At 43.4% G+C, this 18,018-nt stretch overlaps 1 protein-coding gene across 14 annotated transcripts in view; it reads left to right on the forward strand.

Annotated features, from left to right (window-relative positions):
* NRXN3 (neurexin 3) overlaps positions 1 to 18,018 on the forward strand; it is a 1,572,196-nt gene that overhangs the window by 47,771 nt on the left and 1,506,407 nt on the right. The window lies entirely within an intron of this gene.

Genomic DNA, 18,018 nt, shown 5'->3' on the forward strand with positions numbered 1-18,018 from the left:
ATGGTTGGCCATGAAGTCCTGTCTAGATCAGGAGTTAAGGGGGTGGGGAAGGGGTGATATACAGACAGAGTCAAGAGTTGGAGGTCCATGGATTTACAAGGTTAAAGGGATAATTAGGAAGAGATGGGAAATAGAAATAAGGTTTTTAAAAAATTTTTTAATGTTTCTTTATTTTTGAAGGGGAGAGAGAGAGAGAGAGAGAGAGACACACACACACAGTGTGAGCGGGGGAGGGGCAGAAGAGAGGGAGACACAGAATCTGAAGCAGGCTCCAGGCTCTGAGCTGTCAGCACAGAGCCTGACATGGGGCTTGAACTCACAAAGGGTGAGATCATGATCTGAGCTGAAGTCGGACATTTAACTGACTGAGCCACCCAGGGACCCCAAAATAAGGTTGTTCTGAGATAGGCACTTGATGGAGCAGTTCTGGGTGAGGTCAACGTCTGGGAGGCGGTATGAAGGGAGTGAGGATGATGGGAAGGTTAATGAAACAGAAGAAAGCACGGGACTGTGAAACTAGAGCACTGTACACATGGGCATCATACATAGTGGATAGAGTCAGGGTGCAGAAGGTGACTGTTAGCTAGGAGTTCAACGTATCAGTGAAAGTGGCAGAGCAATCTTGGGGTGATGTATTGGTCGGTTATTACTGCATAACAAATAATCAAAAAAATTCTTCGTGGCACACAATAGTAAGCGTTGATTAAGCTTTCCATACCTGGAGATGGTTGGTTTAGGCCAAACTCACCTGGGTAATTTATTGATCTTGCATTTGCAGGTTGGATGGGGGATTTGGCTGATCTAGGTTGGCTATGCTTGGGGTGGCTGCCTGGAATGGCTCTTGGGACTGGCAGGCTGGCCCAGGCTGCTCTTCTCATCATGATAGCAGAAGTGCAAAGGAACAAGCACTTTTCAAACCTTTAGTCATGTTGTGCCTGCTAACATTTCTTTGGACAAAGTCCAGGGACGGGGAAGTACAGTTCACCCATGGAGATCATAAGGGTGATGAGTGAATCTTTTTGCACAATAACCTAATTGATCACAGGTGGTAGATAAACTCTATGAGGATGGAGAGAGGATGGATTGCAGATGGCCTAGGACCCTTGAATGACAAAATCAGGAAGAAAGGATGCTGTCTGCTCTGCTCCCATCCTGAGATACAAGTGGCCCCAACTGAGAATGTTTGGCAAATAAATCATTTCATTAGAGAAGATACAGGTTATTGTATTGTGGGGATTCATATACAAACAGCAGGAATTACAGAGACCACAAAGGGAAGGGTTCGGAAGAGGCATCAGGAGGCACCTGGCTACCTGGAGTCCTAGACTTAGGAATAAAAGTGGCAGAAACACACACACACACACACACACACACACACACACACACACACACACACAGCTGGTAGAAGAGTTTGGACTGACCCAAGGTAAACTTTCCGGGAGACTTATTATTTTGGGAAGGTGTTGTAAAGACCAGCCCCCACATTGCCTTGAATGGGGCTCTGCGTGCTGGATCTTTCTGACTAACTGAGGAGGGCAGATGCTTCCCGGGAGGAGATGTTTCTAGGGAGAGGCGGTCACAGCTCCATACTATACTTGGGATTTCACAATTGCTTTTACTCTGACAGGGTGTTTGGAACTTTTTTTTTTTTTGTACTACAAATAAGGAAGCAAGAGGGTGGGTGTGGGAAGGAAACTATTTTAATGGAGATACAGTAATAGAAATAGCATCCATCCTTGGAAAGAGAGACTCTAGGAGAAAGATGGATGGGGGTGGAGCACCTCAAACCGATATTTTCTTTCTTTGCAGAACCTCTTAATAATTTTGGGTGTTATTGACCTTCCCTCCCCCACTAGACTGTAAGCTCTCTGAGGGTAAAGCTGAGCCTGTTTTATTCTTAGCTCTATTCCCATTGCTGAGAGCACACAAAGAACATAATAGGTGCACAGTAAATATTTTTGAGTGGATGAATGAGTGATAAGAAGCTTAACAGCTTGTGTATCTGTCTCCACTTTAAAGAACTCCAAACTTTCTTTTGGTCATATAGTCAACAAATATTCAGGGATCTTTTGCTATCAAGCAGATGTCCAGGCTCTGGGCATTCATAGAGAGTGAGACATAATCCTTGCCAGATGGTTTCTATCTTCACTTGCAGCCTAGGGAACAGTAGCTAACAATGCAGAGCTATATAGAAATGGTTCAAGCCTCAGCTTGCTTCATCTGCAAAAGAGGGAGGCTTGACCAGATTCATTTAGGTATTCAGGTTTCTATTCTACAAGGCTCCTTGCAGCCTCAATATTCTGTTGTACATTTTGAATCTCTGAAACAGCAAAGCAATTGATGCCTAGACAGCTTGGGCTTCTATAACAAATATACTATGGAGTAGATGCCCCAGGCAGCAAACATTTATTTCTCATAGTTTTGGAGGCTGGGAAGTCTAAGATCAGGGTGCTGGCAGATCTGGTGTCTGGTGAAGACCTGCTTCCTGATTTGTAGACAACTGTGTTCTTGTTCCAAACATGGTGGAGAGTAGAGAGAGGAGGAAGTAAGATCTTTGGTGTCTCCCTTTATAAGGACCCTATTCCCACTCACAAGGGCATCACCTTCATGTCCTACTCACCTCCCAAATCCCCCACGTACTAATACCATCACGCTGGGGATCAGGCTTCCACATATGAGTTTGCTATTGACAAACTTTATATAAATAGAAGGGTTTCTTTCCTTTCTTTTTCCTTTGGTTTTAGAGCACCTAATGGGACTGGTTTTCTGCGGAGCATACTTTAGGAAGTATGTGTTTAGGCTAATTCTGGTGGACTGATCCTTATAGATTTTCTTCTGGTCACCCCCATGCCAACTTCATGGGCATACCTGCACCAAACTTAATGTTTTTGTTTTGTTTTGCTGTGCTCAGGATGTGCTTTTTAGAGCACCCAAAGGGTTCAGACATATATGGTTATTCTTTGTCCTGATGATGTTGGAAGTGGATGTTCAGGTTTCAGGATTGATTCATACCTGCTAAGCTTCTATTTGGTCCATTATCCCCAGAGAAGCCAAGCACCCTGCACCTCAGGGAGGATTTGAGGCATCTAGGATGACTTTCTCTCTGGAGGCTTGAGGACAAAGAGACTGGGCTGCGTAGGGGTGTGGCCAGAGGCTGAGAGGTGTGGACATGCCACACCTGTCCACAGGAATTCTTGATCAGGTAGAATTCCACAAATCAGGTAGTTCCAAGGTAAGGCACTGAATCTAGAATAGGAGCTGTTAACTTCTTTCTCCTTTTTTTGGATTATCTATTTGGGTAGGATGTGGTCTCAGGTCTGGGATCAATGTGGCTGTTCAGGTGTATGGGGAATGGCCATGTATTGTTAAGACATAGTATAGGGATTGAATTCAGATCCCTCTCATGTCTCCTCTGGATAAGAGCAAGGTCTGCTGATTGTTCTCTCTGTTTCAAAACCATTTCCCCCACCATCTAAAACACAGTGGCTCTCCAAGACCTCCTTAGCTTTGGCACCCAGGAGCTTTACAACTCTGTCCTCAACATGACTTTTTAGCTTAACGTTTTCGTCTACTCCCACACATCCTACATTCCAGCCAGATAGGACTTCTTATTGCTTCCTGAATACCCCTTGATCTTTCACATCTTCCTGTCTTTATTTCATGCCTTCCCTCTGTGGATATACCTCCCCTGTGGCTTGGTCTAGCAAAACCCTTCATTCTTTGAAGCGTAGTTCAAAAGCCTTCTTATATCTCTTGGCCAGTCACTGGCTCATCTTTTGTGCTCATGTAACACCTGTACATATCTTTATTAAATTACCAATCACCTCCCCTTATGATTGTTACTCATATATCTGTCTCCCCTCACTCCCTAAGCTTTGGCTGGGATCTCTGGGGCTTTGGGGCCTAACATGCTGGTTGGTGAGTGGCAGGTATTTATTGGAGATTTGTTGAATGAATACTTGAATAAATGAGTGTGAGTTGTGTTGAATATAATAAATATTGTGATCTCTTAGTGTCCTCTGGTTAGCCTGTCTTAGGCTCACCTTTCTGAGTATATAAAAAGACCCCCCTGGTTTGGAACAACAAAAGCCCAACCTGGCTTAGCAGAGAGATGGAGTTATAAGGTATTCTTAAAAACAAGATGTAGTGTTGTTACCTTTCAAGCATAGCACATTTTTAAAAGCTAAGATATAAATAGATACTAATAAGTAAAGTGGGAAAATTAATGCAAAATTACAGGTTGTATTGGTCCTGATTGTATAATAATATAGCATAAAGAAAAGACCATAAACATTTCAGGATTATTCACAGAGACAAGAAGTTGAAGCCATTATGGTAGAATAGTTGATTTTTTTTTTATTTTCAAAAACTTTAAATTATTTTTACTGTTAAGTAAAATCTAGAACTTTGTAGAGAAGGATATAATTGGAACTTTCAACCTTTGAAGATAATGGAACTGGATTTGAATGATTGCAAATTCTGGATTAGCAACCCTAGATTGAGAGGTTTGTCATTCTATAAGAACTCACTGTTTGTTATAGGGCAGAGTTGGCATAGGTGGGTCCATTGAATAACATCCAAATGTGTTTAATTACTGCAGGGTGAGCCCAAAGGTTTCATTTCACATGCCTGTTGTATTGACGGGTGAGTGGTGTATGTCTTGACTGTTTGGTTGAGAAGGATTCTGAGGTTCCATCTGGCTCAATAGAAAGGTTTATGATTGATTAGTGAAGTGTACTGTGGACATATGAAGGAGTATTCATGTATTTACCTTCCTTGTCTGAAAGGTCCCCAGATTATGAGGCTGACATGGTGCCCAAAATACAAACACACTAATTCAAAGGGATACATGCACTCCTATGTTTATAGCAGCATTATCTACAATAGCCACACTATGGAAGCAGCCCAAGTGTCCATAGATAGATGAATGGATAAAGAAGATAAGGTATGTGTACACAATGGAATATTATTCAGGCATAAAAAGAATGAGATGTTGCCATTTGCAATGACATGGATGGAGCTATTATAAGTGAAATAAGTCAGTCAGAGAAAGACAAATAGCATACGATTTCACTCATATGTTGAATTGAAGAAACAAGTGAACAAAAAGAAAAAAAAGAGAGGAAGTCAAGAAACAGACTCTTAATTATAGAAAACAAACTGATGGTTACCAGAGGGGAAGGAGTGGGGAGATGGGTTAGATAGGTGATGAGAATTAAGGAGAGCACTTGTAGTGATGTATAGGTGATGTACTGGGTGATGTATGGAATTGTCGAATCACTATATTGCACGCCTGAAACTAATCTCACACTGTATGTTAAGTATACTGGGATTTAAAATAAAAAATGTAAAGAAAAAATAGTAAAATGCATATAAAAAAACAACAGAAACATTGTTTTGTTACTAATCATTTGACATAATGAATGAAACACCGGACTTATTGTTCAAATGCTAGAATCTTTTAAATTTAATTTAATTTAATTTTTCCATTAAACATAATTTTTATCAAATTTGTTTCCATACAACACTCAGTGCTCATCCCAACAGGTGTCCTCCTCAATGCCCATCACCCACTTTCCCCTCTCCCCCCTACCCGCCATCAATCCTCAGTTTGTTCTCAGTATTTAAGAGTCTCTTATTGGTTGCCTCCCTCCCTCTCTGTAACTTTTTTTCTCCTCTTCCCCTCTCCCAGGGTCTTCTGTTAAGTTTCTCAGGATCCACATATGGGTGAAAACATATGGTATCTGTCTTTCTCTGACTGACTTATTTCACTTAGCATAATACCCTCCAGTTCCATTCATGTTGCTGCAAATGGCAGGATTTCGTTCTTTCTCATTGCCAAGTAGTATTCCATTGTATGTATAAACCACATCTTCTTTATCCATTCATCAGTTGATGGACATTTAGGCTTTTCCCATAATTTGGCTATTGTTGAAAGTGCTACTATAAACATTGGGGTACAAGTGCCCCTATGTATCAGCACTCCTGTATCCCTTGGGTAAATTCCTAGCGGTGCTATTGCTGGGTCATAGGGTAGTTCTATTTTTAATTTTTTGAGGAACCTCTACATTGTTTTCTAGAGCAGCTGTACCAGTTTGCATTCTCACCAACAGTGCAATAGGGTTTCCGTTTCTCCAAATGCTAGAATTTAAGATTCAGTTATATTACGTTATTGGTTCTGTGACCCTTGAACAAACCATTCTCCCTCTGAACTTCAGTTCCTTCATATGTAAAAGAGAGTTGAAAAAGTTGACACTTTGTTGCCCTGAAGTTTAGATGAGAGAATGTTTCATAAACTCTGAAGTACTCCACACACACACAGTGCACACACACACACACACACACACACACACACACACACACACCATATCTTCTTAATACCTATTGTTTGCTCCATGCATGTTTTATGATGGTTTCCATGTGTGTTGTCTGTTTTACATTCTTGGTTCATGGTACACATGAACCATGAATCAGAGGCTGATTCACTGACTTGGCCCACCACTTCACTTGGGACTTTCACCAAGTTCCCATATTTTTGGTTATCTGTGGTGTTCAAGACTCCGCTTGAGTCATTTTGCAAACATTCCATTTGGCCACGGCAAGTCACAAGTCTGAGTGGGGTGTCAAAAGTTGGGCACTGTAATGTTAGATGGGGAAGGGTGCGGAGGTAGGGTGAGGTGAAGAATTTGGGTCATTAGTAGTATCAAACTATTGTACAACATTATGGGAAAGATCTCTAAAATCATGGTGCAAATAAGATGAACAGAGATTTAGCACTGATGATAATGGTAATGACTAACATTTATTGCATGCTTACTGTGGGCCAGCCTCTGTGCTAGAAGATTTATGTGTATTCCCTCACCCTTTGAATCCTTACAGAAGCCTTTTCTGTAGACATCAGTATTACCTATCCTTTATAAATGAGAACACTGAGGTCAGAGGGATTAAGTAATTGCCATAGATTACAAAGCTCCTATATGGTGGATCTAGGATAAGAATCCAGTTCTGTCTGACTCCAGAACCTAGCTCTTAACCAAATTCTAGAATACCAGAACCTGGGGGTGAGGATATCCCTTGAAATTTACTGGAGAGAGGCTTAGGACAAATAATGAGCAGCCCTGTTTCATGCAAAATGTGGAAAACTCAAGAAATGTGTCCCTTGCATGGGTATTTACTGATGGTAGGACTGCTGTTATGCCAAAGTTATGAGACTCAGTCCCAAATTAGTATGAATGAAAAGGCAACTCTGTTCAAGAAACGTTTATATAAATGATAGTTCCTTTGTGGGTTTTTCAGAGGAAAGTAGGAGATTTAGGGGATATTCCCTTAGATGTTGAAGTTGGTATGGTGCAGTGGTTTTGAAACTGTGCTCTCTAGGACTTTGGAGTTTTCTTGTGGTAAAATCTTGAGGACTATTGCAGAAGTCAAGGTGGAGTCCTGGAGGCAAGATTTCACCTTCTACTTCTACAGAACAGCTCTGCTTCTGTCATATTTTGAGGTTTCATGCACCGTTTCTTTTTCTAGAAAAAAAAAAAAAAGGGCTTTGGTGGCTTAATAAAGGCAAATCCCTTTTCTCATGGAAAGATCTCTGGTCAAAAGGTCCCAATACCCGGATCTTAGTGCCACTTCTGCTACTGCCCAGTTGTGTGATCTTAGACACTTGCCTGACTGTCCCTGGGGTCCTTCCCTTCCTTCCTCAACTACAGAATGAGGAGTTTGAGGCAGGTCTCTATGCTCTTATCCAGCTATGATATTCTGTATTTCTGAGGCGGGTTGAGGTGAAGTTGGAAGTTGTGCCTGTTACACTGTCAGGGTAGAGTTCTAGAGCCAGTGTACCAATTGTCTGACCCACATACATATCTGTCCTTTGAATTCTCCAAACTTCCACCTGCTTCCTCACCTTAGTCCAGTCAGCAATCATTCATCTATGGTTTACTCTGTGCCAGGCACCACACCCACCTTCAAAGCTCCTAAACTGCTAACACTTGCCCTGGTCAGGGAGGGTCCCAAGATTGCTCCCTTGCTGTGTCTTTTCCTGCCACCCCAAGCCTTCCTTTCTTTTCTTTCTGCCTCCTGTGTTTACATCTCTCTGTAGGACAGAGTATGAGGGTTGGAACTATTATACCTTGTAAGAGTTGGCATTGGGGGCAGTGGTCAGTGGGAACCTGAGGGTGTTCCAACAGGTGGGCTCATTGAGTCATTGTGTTCTGCCTAGGCACCAACAGGGTTTAGATCCCCATCCCTGGCCGCCTCTCTCTCTCAGGTGGTGACTTCTTGAGTAACTGTAGGAGCTGAGGTCTTGTTTGGCAGCAGCACCTCCTGTTCTCAGTTCCTCAGCAACAGATAGGATGGGAAGATGTGGAGGGACAGTTCTCTCACAAGGTATGGAAGGAGAGAAAACTGGAGAGTACTAGCTGGTTCCCCACAGCTATTTTAGATAGAGGAGGCCAGAGGCCTGGGGGGAGGGAGAAGGAGTGCAACATGACAGGGTTTGGGGAAGGGCATTCTGGACAGTGCGAACAGCAAAAGCAAAGTCTCTGAGGTTGAACTGTACTTAGCGATTTCTGAAAATACCAAGGGGGCGGTATGTGTGGGGTCCAGTGAGAAGTCAGGGATGAGCTTGGAGACCTAGCAGGGGGCCGAACTATGCAGGGTCTTGTGGAAGACAGGGAGAATTTTTCCTTAAAACATTTTTTTGAGTGCAGTTGACATACAGTGTTACGTTATGTTACAAATGTTGTACACATCTCAGGTGTACAGGGTAGTGATTTGACATGTTTAAACATTTTGCTGTGCTCGCCACAAGTGTAGTTACCATCTGTCACCATACAATTACAATATCATTGACTGTATTGATAGGGAGGACTTTGGATTTCTTTTTAAGTATGTAGAGAAATCATCGGAGAGTTTAGAATGAGGGAGTGATGACTTCTACTTTAAAGGTCATTCTGGCTGCTGTGCAGAAGATATCCCATAAGGGGCAAGGACAAAGCAGGGACACTGGTTAGGAGGCTAGTTAGTACATAGTCCAGGAGACAGACAAACACTGGGATAGCTTAATTGGCCAGTGTAGCCAAAGCTCTTCCCTATGAGGTCTTGTGTCACTGGGCCAAGCCTGGAATTCTCTGCTAAAGAGTCAGGGAACCCTGGAGAGAATGAGAGGTAGAGAAGGGGATATGGTAGATTAGGTGGGGCTGTAGCAGGGACTCTTAGACCTAATTCTGCCCTTTATGAATGGCATGACTTTGGGAAAATTATTTAATCTCTTGAGGATCTCAGTTTACTCATCTATAAAACAGGGATAATAATAGGTACACTTCTTATGGTTTCTGTAGGAAGTCAGGTATAACATACTTGGAGTATGCCTTGCACAATGTGTGATATGAGTACCACTGCTGTTAGATACGCGTATCGCCACAACTGTAAAACAGCCTTTCCAATGGCTTTCCAAAATCATGGGTGGACCAAATGGCCACTGGCCTTGGTCCTGAACACGCCTTCCTGGAGATGGTGTTCTCTGGCATAGCCCTGTCCCTGCTTCCTGTACTCGTGTTCCCCATTCCCCACTGTCAACCATTGCATTACACTGAAAGAAGCATGCTCTGCACCTCACACCTCTGAGGTGAACCCCACAGATGCATCTGTGCCCCATGTTCGCCCCGTGGTGAAGCTGGGGGCTGTCTGATTTGGGTGTGAACAGCTCCAGTCTGTCCGGAGCCTCTGCACATCCCCCTGCCAGCTCTGGCACTACTTGCTTTGTTAATGGAGAATTTGTCAAGTAATGGGAATAATTAGCACAGTGGGGGCCTTACTGTGCCCTGGAAAGAGAACAGAGAGTCATCCCAGCAGCCCCAGACATGATTGCTGGGCAGGCTTATTTTCTCTTGTCTGCGTCTCTCTCCCCATCTCTTGCATGTGTTTGATTTTTTCTCCTTTGTATAGAGAGAGTTGGCTAGGAGAAAAGACCTGTAAATTGCACCCTTGCTGGGCTGGTGCTGCGAAGCTGGATAAGATTGTCTTCTTGGACTGAATAATTTCCCTCTTCCCCTACCTCCTTTAGGGGGACAGATCGGCTAAATATCTAGTTGATTTCCCCCCTCCCTTTCTCCTCCTCCCTGCCTCCCCACCTCCACCCCTCCCCTCCCTCTGTCTCCCTGTCCCCTCATGTAAAGAACTCACTGACTCTCAATTGAATCCTTTTTAATGGTCCCAAGAGGCGAGGATCTTGAAGGGTGATTATCTCCATTATAAATTATTAACTCCCCCTGCAGCCAGATGGTTTCCGAACCCGTGGCTTGGAGCTCTGGGCTGGGAGAGAAGAGGACGGGAGAAGGGAGGAGTCTGAATCATGAATGACCATGGCTTCTTGGGTTCCTGGCTGAACCTGGGGTGCTGGGGAAACTGTTGGCACCTTGCCAGGCCTGAGTCCTGCAGTCTGTGGGCAAGTGTTTGTTGTGTTTTGCCCACTAGACACCTCAGGGCTCCCTTGGGGATGGATTAGAAGTGGTAGACAGGGGAGAAACTAAATCCATGGATTATGTTTGATATGAAACTTAGAGGCTTGTCAAGATGTGGTAAGAAGGCATGACTATTATCTTACACCATGTAGTCCTTTACCTCCTTTGATATTCACAACATCCTGGAAGTGTATTCACTGTTCTCTCCAGTTTACAAGAGATAATAGTTTTCCATAGGTCACTTGGCCAAAAGTTAGTATAAAGACAGAGGCTTGTTCTGACCCCCACTCTCCCCTGCCAAGTGGTCTTTCCCCTGCACCAGACTTCTCCTTCCCAGTTGCCTGTGCTCTACTCATCCTTCAAGTTTCCATGTAAGTTCCACTTCTCTGAGAAGTCTTCACTGACTTCACTAGGCCAGTCACCTCATGTTCCTCTGGACTCTGTTACACTACATGTATAGACCTATTTACTACTGGACATACAATTCCAAAGGCTGTCCAGCCTCTTCTGGAATATCTCCAGTGACAGGAATGACAGGAACGCCCACTTCGTCTTGAGATGGTCTGTGTGTAAGATAAGGACTCAAATACTCTTCCTCAGATTTATTATCTTTAAGGGCTGTAGAGAACCCGTGAGATCTCTCTTCCAATTTAAGAACACTTCAGGCCCCTGAAGGTACTGCTCATGCTACTGCCGAGTTGTCTCTGTAGGTCCTAATACCCTGGTACCTCCAAAGGTTTCTCATGTAAAGAGACTCAGGTATGACTCTTAACATTGCTTCTGTAATTGGGATGAATTTTAAAAGATGTCCATCTTCCCATCTTACTGTCCCTGAGCAGGCCAGGTGAGAGGTGCCAACATCAGCCATGCTGCCAGGATGAAGTATGAATATCAAGGGCAACAGTAACAGCAACAGCAGTGATGGTGAACATTTACTTGGTACCTATGCTTAGCATGCTTCTAAGGGCTTTACCTTGTAGTAGATGCCTTACTATGGCAGTTTGTTATTCAACATTTTATAGATGAGGCAGCTGAGGCACACAGACTTGCTCAGAGTTACACAAGCAGTAAGTAGTAAGTCTGGGATTTGAACCCAGGAAGTCTGGCTCCAGAGCCCAGGCCTTTGACCTCTGTGAATGGGGTTATTTATCCTAACACCGTGTTCTATTTGCACCCTAGAGATGGACCACTGCTGTATCGAGCCCATACTCGATAGAGCCTTCTTCTCACCTTTGATCTACCTCCTTATGTTATTTAGGCTCATGTCTTTCCTTTCTACTAGCACATAAGTGCCTTGAAGAGTTTGAGCTACTTTTTTAGTCTTTCTCTGTATAGCATGGGTGCTCTATGGTTAAAGAAAGTTAACAGAAAGACTTCCTTTCAGTTTACTACCTACCAGCTTACTTACACCTCTCTCAGATAGTGGGGCTCAGAATAAAAATCTAATAATAAAATTGACACAAATGATCATTGTCTTTTTCCTCTAAGTTATATTTTAACTAGTCTAAAATTGCATGTAAACTATCTGTCACAAAACACATGCAGTCTCTTACTTGTGTCATCTTGTCTCTTTGATCCCTCCATCCTAGTCTACTATGTAGTTACAAACTATACCTTCCATCTTTATGGGCTGTTTATTTTGGGGGGATCAAGCCATATAGCTTTCCATTTACCTCCATCAAAGTTTGTCTTACTAAACACAGGCTGTTTAAGCCTATATGACCTCTTGGGATCCCACAGCATCACCTGGGATGCTCACAGACTGTCAGTGTTGGGTTACCCACAAACATGATGAGTTTCATCCAAGCTCTTGATGAATGTGAGGAATGGGGCAAGGCCTGTCCTCACACTAGATGCTGCTTCCCAGAAGGCTCACCCTCTTTGAATGTTGTTGTTCAGCCAGTGACACATCTTCTTGGTTCTATCCACCTTACATTCCTCAGATCATGAGAAACTTTTCCAAAACAATGCCTGAAGTCCATATGTATTATAACTCCAATGTGTCTCTACTATAAGAAATTACTATTCTTGACAGAAAAGGAATTCAAGTTAGTCTGGCAAGACTACTTAGTTTCTATGGAAAATTGAGTTTTTAAAAAAAAACTATTATAATTAAAGGCTTTACAAAATTCTCTCCCCACCTCTGGTCTCTTTTCACCACAATAAAGCTCAAACACCCTTCTCTGTATGCCCATTTGACTGACTGGAGTTGAGGTCCTTAGAGGCCTCCCTAATCTCCCTTACCTTTCAGGGAGGCATAAAGACAGCTAACAGAGGGTAGGGTAAGCTTGGTGGCCAAGACACCTTTAAGACTAGACTCAGCTCAGCAGATTTCAAGGGAGGAAGAGAAAATAGAAGTGGGAGGTGGTGGTATGCTTGGACATGAATACGTTGTGAACAGAGGGAGCTGAGTGAGTTTCAGCATGGGCCAGGAAGAGAGGACAGTGAGCTCCCTGTTGAAAGACCCTGTGGATTTTTGCCCATATTTTCCCAGATAAGGGATTGCCTTTGACTTGAAGTATAACGTATGTGTAGAAGATTATATACATTGTGCTCAACCAATGCATTTTCACCAACTGAGCCCAATGTGTAACATCACCCAGGTACATAAATAGAACTCCTTTACTCCTTTGCCTTCTTCTAGTCAGCAACTCCCCCAAGGGTAACTGCTATTCTGACATTTAATATCATAGAGTAATTTTGCCTCTTTTTGTACCTCATATGAATGGGACATACTCAGCGTGTGCCCTTCTGTGAGATTCTTCCATATGCTCTCTGGAGATGAAGACCTGTCATTCTCACTGCTCTACAGCATTTTGCGTGAATAGACTACGATTTATTTGTCCATTCTACTGCAGATGGACATTTGGCTATTTTCTAGGTTTTGGCTATTGTGAATAGCATTGTTATAAACATCTCATGCATGTCTTTGGTTGGACATATGTAAGCATCTCTGTTGGTATATACCTAGAAAGGGAATTATGGAGTCATGGGGTAAAAACATTCAGCCCTAGTAGCTACTGCCATATAATTTTCTGGAAGTAGTTGTACCTCTATCCTTTTTAAAATTTAATAAAATTCAAAAGTACCCTATGAGATAGATATTATAATTCCCATTTTTTTGGATGAACAAACAGAGGCTCAGAGAGATGCCACAGGCTGAATAGAAATAATAATAGGTCTGGGTTTAAATGCAGCCCTGTCTGATGTCAAAGCCGTTGCTGTGCATCATTACCCTGAACTACTTTCACATCTTGGAGAGAATTCATGCCTTTACCTTCTTCACTGCCTGCTGTAGAGTCTTCACTGTTGCATTAAGGTAGGGAGGACAGCATGTGAAGCTGCCCTAATCATATAGTGTCAGGAGGGGCATAGTTTAGTCAACTTAGTGAATCTCTGAGGCTATTGTATAAGACCAAGCCTGCCTTCCCCTCCAAAGCACCTAGGGATAGAGCATGCCCACATCCTATGCTTTTGCCCAGGAACATGGATGAGTGGGGGTGTAGAGCACTGGTGGTGGGGGGGTGAGCCATCTGACATGTGTCTCAGGTCACAGGGAGTCCTGAGAGGTATGGGTGGCCATATGAAATGAAATCTTCTGTCAATGTGTCAATTACAGTGTTTTTGGAGGTCTAGTAGCCTAATTAAAACTTGCTTAAATGAAAAAAAAAGTTGTGGTTCATACAGTGGAAGTCCCAGGATCTATTGGACACTCGGCTTCAGGCCTGTCTGCATCTAGGTGCTAAAACCTCACTAGAAATCTGTCTTTAGCCACCTCTTGGCTCTGTTTTTTTCCTTGTTTCTTTATACTTAGACAAGATCATCTTGGTATCTATCATCAACTCTGGGCTTCATTCTAACAGTTTGACAGCATGGTGAGAAGAGAGGACCTTTCTATCAATAATTCCAGAAAAAGGCCCAGGGTTAACTCTGATTTGACTCTATTTGGTGGACAAGTTGGTCTCTAAACTAATGGCTGTGGCACGAGATTGGAATGTTCTAATTAGGATCTGGGATTGAGATAAACCACACCTGAATGACCAGGACTGAGATTGGTAGTGGAAGTCATCTTAGCTTCAGAGTGGAGTGGGGATGTGGTGAAAGTGGGGTGAGTAAAACCAACAGAGAGCTATTTTATGGATTTTCTGGTTCTGGTGAAGGGAATAAGAGGGAAATAAATGAGCATTTCTAGTGGAAATATGGCAAGCAAGTCTGAGGACTGTGGCGTACCAACAAGGGCTGGGCGCGAGGACAGTCACCATCATGCCTTCACATACCCATCCTGGCTCTAGACACAGGCCCCATTTTCTCCTGCGTCTGTCTCAAGAAGTGGAGGAAATGGAGGGAAGGGGTGGAAGGGCAAATGGCAGCCAGCTCTTCCAAGCCAGGCCTCATGCAAATAGCCTACAAGTCGCAGTTGTGAGAGCCACACCCCGCCCCCAACCCAAGCAGTTGGATTGTGAGACATTTGCAAAGATGTTAACCCCATGTAAAAAGTGTGCCATTTGATAATTATGTAAATTAGCTGGCAATTAGATAATGTCACTCACTTTCCCTCTCCTGCTAGATTCCCACATAACAGAAAAGCGTTTGTGCTTCTACGCCAGCCCAGACCCTCTGTGCAGGCTCTAGGGCAAACCACTCTTACCGACAGCTGCCTGAGCCATCCTGTGGCTCAAGAGAGAGTGGAAGTAGGCTGACTGGGTGGAGAGGGCTCTCTGCTCCCATTTTCCCACTTCTTGAGCCTTGTGTATCCCTGCTAGAAGGCTAGAGAAGGCTGAAAAATAAACACCTGGGGCAACTGGCTTGAGGCCTGTGCTACTTAATGTAAGGTCATCTTTAGCTTTTGGCCATATTGGCAATTTCCCAGAGGCCATGGGAATGTCCACAATCCAAAAAAGCAATGGAAAGTCTTTAGGAGAGAATGTGGGCAGATTATAGGGTGTCAAGTCTAGATGAACCCAATTCTGATGTTACCAGTCCTGAAATCAGATTCTTCCTGGCACCTGGGGGAAAGAAAACTTGGTTTTCCTCAGATAGCCTTTTTGATCCCCTTTGATGCAGGGAGGGGAACATGGGTATCTCCAATGCTGGTCTGGGCTGGAGGGAAGGACTATGAATCTGACGTGAAAGACTCAACAGGCCGGATGGAGTTGCCACCCCAAAGCAGGCTGGGAAAATTCCCTTGATCTTCCTTATAGGGGAGTGTTCTGGAATGCTTAGTTCTTAATTCATAGGTTTCTTCAGATAACTAGGCATATGCTTCTTTGCCTTTTGGGATCATCTGAGGTTGGCATCCAGAGAAGTGTGGGAGGTCAGGACTGCCATCATTGTGTAAAGTGAGGTAGTATGGAGGCCACTGCATAGAATAGAAGTCAGATGATGCATGGGGATGCTCTTCAGCTTCTGTTTTTACTTTCCATTCTCTCTACATATGTTTCTTGAGCTCCTGCTCCATGCCAAGGCCCTGTGGCAGGCACCATGGTGAAGCAGACCCTGTTCACAGGGAGTTCTCCATCAAGTTTTCAGAGCCTGAGCTCTTCGTTGCTGTGCTTTGTATCTCTGAAGCACACTTGAACCCTCTAGGTTTTGATTGCTTTAAGAACAAGGATGTTTTTTTTTTTTTTATTCTGCTTTGATAGAGCAGTGTCTGGAATGAATCAGAGCTCAATAAACAGATTGAATTGAGCAAGTCATTTAATTTATACAGACAAATACGTGACTTACAGAGGTTCAGAGGTGACTTGATAGATAGTATAGATCAGTCTGGAAGTTTCTGGGACTATTTCAAGGGTTTCCCATGTCCTTGCTCATCCATAACACTGAGACCTCCTTCAGCATGTCCTTTCCTCCCACAGGTCCTGCATTGGCTTTGGCCATCTGAGCCTAGGCCTTCCCTGTCAGCCAGTGTACTCCCTGGTTTAAACTGGCAGGACAGGGAGAGGAGAGGGAAGTTCCCCCACCTCCCCAAGAGGTGAAGCAACCAGGGTGGTGTCACTGAGAAAATTTTCCCAAGCCTCTTGGGCTTACACACACTGAGCTCCTTTATGGCCACATGATTTTTATATTCTTGGCTCATCAATAATTCCAGGATTGGAATACCTCCCGTAAGAGGCTTATTCTTTCTGCTCACACCTGCCTTGCTCCCCCTTTTCTTGCTCCTCCCACTAACCTAAATCAAATGCATGACATGGGGAGGGGACAGAGGAGCAGCTGTCTTCTGAGCATATTTCCTGAAAGGGGCCCCTTTCAACAAGTTGATTTAAGGAAATATGTGAACGTGGCAGTTGTTGAAACCAGAAGGAGTCCTCTTTTCAGAACCAGGGTTTCCTCTCTCCCTGGGATGTTGCCTTTTGCCTTGGTTGGCATACTTCACCTCACACAATGGTCACATTCATCGAGAGTGGGTCATGTCTCATCACCTAGCCTCCTGATAATCCACCCTTGGCTTCATGTCTTCTATTCACTCCACCCTAAAAGCATCGGCCTACTCGTTGTTCTTCACACATACCAGTTTGCTCTAGTCTCAAGGCCTTCGTTACTATTACTTCTGGGACACTCTTCCCATGGCTAATTCCCTCACTCTCTTTCAGGGTGTTCTTTAAATCTCACTTTCTCAAAGACTCGGATTTGTGGTCTTTGACTATTTCCATGGTGTAAATACGCCTAGCATAGTTGGTTCCATGCTGCTAAAGTGACCTTAACCGGTTCAAAAATTTCTGAAGTTTTAACGGTTGGCTCTGACAAGCCCACATGATTTACACTTCCATGCTGCTGTGTCTGTATTCTAGTTAAGCATCTTTTGTACTTCTGGAGGTAGTACATGCCACACTTCGGGAAGCACTGCTTGGACAAAATCATGTATAGAATAAAGGCTTTCCTTATGTTGGATTCAATCAACCTCTTGTTGGTTTGATCTGTTTGTTCAGTGGGCATAGATGTTTGTTCCTGGTTAAGGAACATTTTCCTCTTCAAAGCAGGGGTAATAACCAGCTTTGCTAATGGCATCATCATAAAAATCGTGGACAGTAATGGTCTGATAGAGACTGTGGTGAATTACCGAATGTGCCAGTTAATAAGCAGCAATTTGAACAGCTCTTGGAAATTATACTCATTGCTCTTATGTGAACAAAGAAGTCTCCACTTGGCTAGGTGGGCCAGAGTCTGCCTTCAACATCTAGATCACCCACTTGACTGGGTTTTTGTGCACTTCCAATCAGTACAAAACATATGGAATGTGCTCTAGGTCTGTTGTATTCCTCATTTGTTGTTCATTCTGAAGTTGTTGTAATTTTTTTAAAAAAGTACTTGTGGTTTTATATACTGCCCCTACTCCACAGACGTACATACACTCACATCAACAACAGTTCTTCCTATCCCTTTGTATCCAAAATAAGAAAGTAAAGAACCTAGTGTTTATTGATAACCTGCTATCATGCCAAGATCTTCCATACATGATCTCATGGTGTCCTCTCTCCAAACTTAGAAGTTATTTTCCTCTGCTTTATTAGGGAGGGAATAGAAGCTCAGATAGGTTAAGAAATTTACTCAAAGCTCAACA

This window comes from Panthera onca, chromosome B3 (genome assembly GCF_046562875.1).
Source record: "Panthera onca isolate mPanOnc1 chromosome B3, mPanOnc1 haplotype 2, whole genome shotgun sequence".
NCBI lineage: Eukaryota > Metazoa > Chordata > Mammalia > Carnivora > Felidae > Panthera > Panthera onca.